The sequence below is a fragment of the Octodon degus genome, unplaced genomic scaffold, assembly GCF_000260255.1.
Source record: "Octodon degus isolate 3935 unplaced genomic scaffold, OctDeg1.0 scaffold00055, whole genome shotgun sequence".
Taxonomy (NCBI): domain Eukaryota; kingdom Metazoa; phylum Chordata; class Mammalia; order Rodentia; family Octodontidae; genus Octodon; species Octodon degus.
This window is the reverse complement of record NW_004524631.1, coordinates 8916485-8921335: the sequence shown is the minus strand read 5'-3', so window position 1 is coordinate 8921335 and position 4851 is coordinate 8916485. Positions and strand designations below refer to the sequence as shown.

Sequence of the window (4851 nt, the reverse complement as noted above, 5' to 3'; positions counted from 1 at the left end):
TATAGCAATTACTATGAAAAATATCTTTAAAATATTGCTAGGTAAAAAAAAAAAAAATAGTGCTTCCATATCTATAAAAAAGCAGAGAAACTATACAGTATAGTACTTTCATGGTTTGTCCTTCCCAAATTCAAGTGTTGAAATCTTAACTTCCACTGTGATGGTCCTCAGAGTCGGGCATCTTGGGCTGTTAATTAGGTCAGGAGGATGGAGCCCTCATGAATGGGATTAGTGCCCTATTAAAAGAGGCCCCCGAGAGTTGGCTAATCCTCTTCCTACGATACAAAGATGCCCCAAGATGACAGTCTGCAGCCCAGAAGGGTGCCCGCACCAGAGCCTGAGCACGAGGGAGCATTGGTCAGAGCTCTAGTATCCACCGCCGAGAGAAAATACATTCCTGTGCTGCGTAAGTCACACCAGTTATGGCACTTGGTCATGAGAGATGGAACTAGGAAATAGCAGGTGTGCACAAAAATGTGAAAACCTATGTGAATTGATAACAACAAAGTCAGGAGTGCAGATGGAGAGAAATTGTTAGAGATTGAATCAAGGGAGGCCACCTAAAGAGAAAGGTGGCAAAGGTAGCTGTGTTTCGGTCCGACATTTATGTGTGGCTGAGAGCACAGGTGATGCCGGGACTCCCTTGCGTGTTTCGCTTTTGGCAAGGTCACAGCGCTCAGTGCCACAAGGAACTGGCTGTTTCCCAGATTGTGAAATGTTTTTACTTTAAGTTAAAAAGTGACTCCTGGTCTTCTTACTTCCCGATGACACGTAAAACTTGAGCTACTTGGATTCCAAAACATAACAAAATTTAAAAATGGAAAATGAAAATTATTTGAAATGAATTTTGCAAAATGTTGTTGAGATTGGTACTATAGCTTAGATTCTGGGATTATTAATTTTTTTGTCATGCTTTTTTGTATGTTTAAACTATTTCATAGTTTTAAAATTGACCACTATAATTTTTTATTTTTTATTTTATTTCGTTTTGGTGGAACCGGGGACTGAACTCAGGCTCTTGCGCTTGCCAGGGAAGCTCTTATTCTGCTGAGCCATCTCCCCGACCCCTAACCACTATATTTTAAAGAACATTAAGTTTAAATCAAATTTCAAATATTATAATTCAAAAATTGACATTAAGTCATATCAACAAATATGAGCAAGTCCACATTTTCAGAATAGCATTTAGTATTTTAAAGACATTGGTAGTTAAATAAAATGTTATTTTACTTTTTTTCCTTCGGAATATTTCTATTTCATGTTTTTTAATATCTTCAGTACACATTTGTCGTATTTTCTTATAACTCTTTAAAGTTTTATATTAAGAATAGTACATTGCTATGACTAAGTCTTTTTCTGTTTGTTTACTTGGTCTTCTTTGGTACCAGGAATCAAACTCATGACCTCATATTTGCCAGGCAGGCACTGCGTCACTGAGCTATATCCCAGCCTTAAGTATACTATATTTCTACTACATTATGAACACTTGCTTTTAGGTGTGATTTACTTTCTAATTTAGTTTACTGTGTTGTTAATGTCCTGAAATTTAAAAATTCATAGCATATTTGATCATTTGTGTACCCTTTAACATCTTGGTTTAATTTCGTATTTGATATTCAACCATATGGAATTTATTTTAGGATATTTGGCCATATGCCATCAAGAATCTAATTTTGCTTTTGTTGTAGATTATTACAAATACATGATTAGCTGTTTAAAATGAATATTAAATAGTTCAGATTTATTTTACTAATTTGACTTTTTAAATATTTAATCCTTACATATCCTGTTTGTGAATTTTCCGTTCTCATTTCAAATTCAAATAAAATGTTTTATTTTCCCACAAAAGATATTTCTAGTATGTTGTAAAAGAACTATAAGAGGAAATTTCTCTAAAGTTCACACTGCAGTAAAAATTTCAATACAATTTAATTTTAACTGTTGATTTTTCTTATTTTCATTTATTTTAAAATTGTAGCTTATATATAACTAGAGAAGAATAAAAAATATTGGAGCATTATCTACTGGCTCCTGACATTTACCATTATTACTTTCAAAATTCAGAGAACTGAAATTCATAATCAAATAATTTCATTTGTGCTATGTATGCTATGTACAAAGTCTTAGCCAATATTCTTTTTCTTTTTCTTTTTTTTTTTTTTTTTTGTACCAAGCAGTGAACTCCTGACCTCATACTTGCCAGGCAGGCCCTGTACCGCTGAGATATATCCTCAACCTTTAGCCAATACTCTTAATTGGCTCAATTTCTTTATTTTTTAAGGTTATTGTTTGTTTGTTTGTGTGTGTGTGCAAGGTCTCACTATGCAGCTCAGACTCATTAGTGACCCTCCTGATTTCTGCCTCCTTAGTGCTGGCATTACAGGCATGTGCCACCATGCCCAGATTCCATCAACTGCTCAGCACTCCTGAGGGTGGGGCTTGCAAGGCATACGGTGCCAGGGATTGAACCCTGGCCCCTGTGCTTACCTAAGCAAGCACTTAGTCTGCTGAGCTATATTACCAGCCCAATTGGCTCAATTCCTAATAGAAAATTATAAGACTTGACTATGTCATCTTTCATATAAGGTATCGCATACTACCACCCAAGTTATCTGAATCAGTTTTATATCTACATTTCTTTTTTTTTTCCTAATATCAGTGAAAAGAAAGAAAATGTAAGGGACATTATCTAAACTTTCATAAAATCTTATTCACATATATACAGTAAGGGACACAGCTATATTTCTTACATTATCACTTCTGAAAGTGCAAAAGATTATACTGATATGGTCATAGAGGAGAGAAAATGCATAAAATATTTGTTATTTTAATAAAATAAATCTATCTTAATTTGGATGAGCCACATTTTAAGCACTCAGGGGCCACAGATAGCTGGTGTATTCTGTTTTGATCAGAGCAGTTCTAGCCCAGTCAATGAGCATGTCTTATTTCAAGCACTTGTTCAATTTTATAAATGTCTACCTTATCTTGTTTTAAATCATTCTTTGTGGACAGAGTAATTTTTCAAAATGTGAATCTTCTCTAATACATGCTAACTAAAATCCTTCACCAACTTCCTACTTTTGGCCAAAATTATGAAGCTCCAGACATCATTTGATATGTCCTGTGATCTATCCCTATTTAATCTTTTCAATTTTTATAATAAAGTTTCCCTGTCTCATAAACTTTATACAAGGTTAAACATTTTTGCTCCTATACATCCATAATTCTTAGCTTAATTACTTCTTACAGAAATTATTCTTCATATCAATTTCCACTTTCTTCCTAAGAGCAGGTTAGAATTCCAAATGTATGCAGTCTATTTTCTTCACAGCAGCAGAAAGTACTTGTGTTATTTTCCAATAAATAATTCTCCTAAGATCAGGCATGGTGGTGCACGCCTGTAATCCCAGCTCTGGGGAGGCTGAAAACAGGAGGATCACTGTGTGTCTGAGCTGTGCCGCGAGACTCTGTACCAAATACATGAAAATAAATAAATAAATAAACCTCCTGCTGAAGACTATTGGTTGTTGTTTACTTTTATATCATGGCACCAAGAATGATGCTTAGCACTGAAAAAATATTTTCTGAGCATATGAATTTGACTATGTTAACATTCATATAAAAAAAGATGGGCTGGGCTGACCAGATGGCTCAGAGGATTAAGGTACTTTGCTCAGGCAGATGCAGGGTCCAGGGTTTTGATCCCTGGTGTGCAGCGCTGGCCCCGCCCCAAGGCATGCTGAGACAGAGAATCAAATGGGGTGTGGTGGTGTTTGCCTGTAATCCCAACACTTGGGAGGCTGAAAAACAGAAAGGATCACTATAAATTCATCTGTAGGCCCTACACTACATACATTAAAAAAAAATGGGTTATCAAGATAGGCTTAGACCAATTATGATTCTCATTACTAGGTTATCCAAGGGAGGTGCTTGTTCTTTTGTTTTCATCCATAAACACAAATCTACTCCATTTTAAAATAATCCTGGGTTAGCCAGAAGAAAAGGGGGGAGGTCATAATTGATTGGGCCATCAACATTGTCTACCAGGATTTCTAACTTGTCTTTAGGCTAGACTGCTCGACTACTTTGGCATGCATCATCCCCAAGAAATTCAGGCTGAACTATCTGGGAGAAATTTGCGCTGGGCAAATGTTCTTTTGTTTTCAGTTGTAAAAGAAAAGGGAGAGAGATGCATACTAGAATCAACGTTTATCAACACGTTCTTGCATCATCTCTTTGTGATCTCCCGATTTGAGATGTCCGCATTGGTTTAATGTTATCACACATACTCTACAACAAGGAGTAGCAAATCAGGTAGTGTGTGATAGAGCATGCTCACAATCCCAGCGCTGAGTGAGGCTGAGCAGGAGGATCGCACGTCCGAGGCCTGCCTGAGAAACTTAACAAAACTCTATCTTAGAATTTGGTAAGCAACGTGTCCAAGCATGGTCAGCAGCTAAATGTGAAGGCTCGGGGCTTAACAGGTGTTCTCATTCTTAAACACAGACCCCTTCCTTACATGAGCAGCTCTGGGAGCACCAGTAGCATCTGGGAACTCGTTGGCAAAGCTGGCTTGGAGGCCTCGCTCCAGACACACTGAATCGGAAGCCCTGGCAGTGCTGCCCAGCAGCCCAGGTGTAGCAAGCCCTCTCCATGACTCTGATCTGTACGAGTATTTAAGAACTACTGTGTTGAGGACTACACTCTGTCACCCACACTGCTGTTCCTTAAAATGATTTTTTTTTTCTGGCTTCTAGATGGCTAGTAGAAAAAAAAAGTGCTGCCTTTTCCTGGAGGTTTCTCTCTCTCTCTGTCTCAGTAGCTCTCCTTCTCCCTTTCCCTCCCTCT

General features: G+C 37.3%; 1 pseudogene; it reads left to right on the top strand.

Annotated features, from left to right (window-relative positions):
* Nucleotides 1–288: 288 nt before the first annotated feature.
* The window catches only part of LOC101588097, a 70293-nt pseudogene continuing 65730 nt past the window's right edge, over nucleotides 289–4851 (top strand).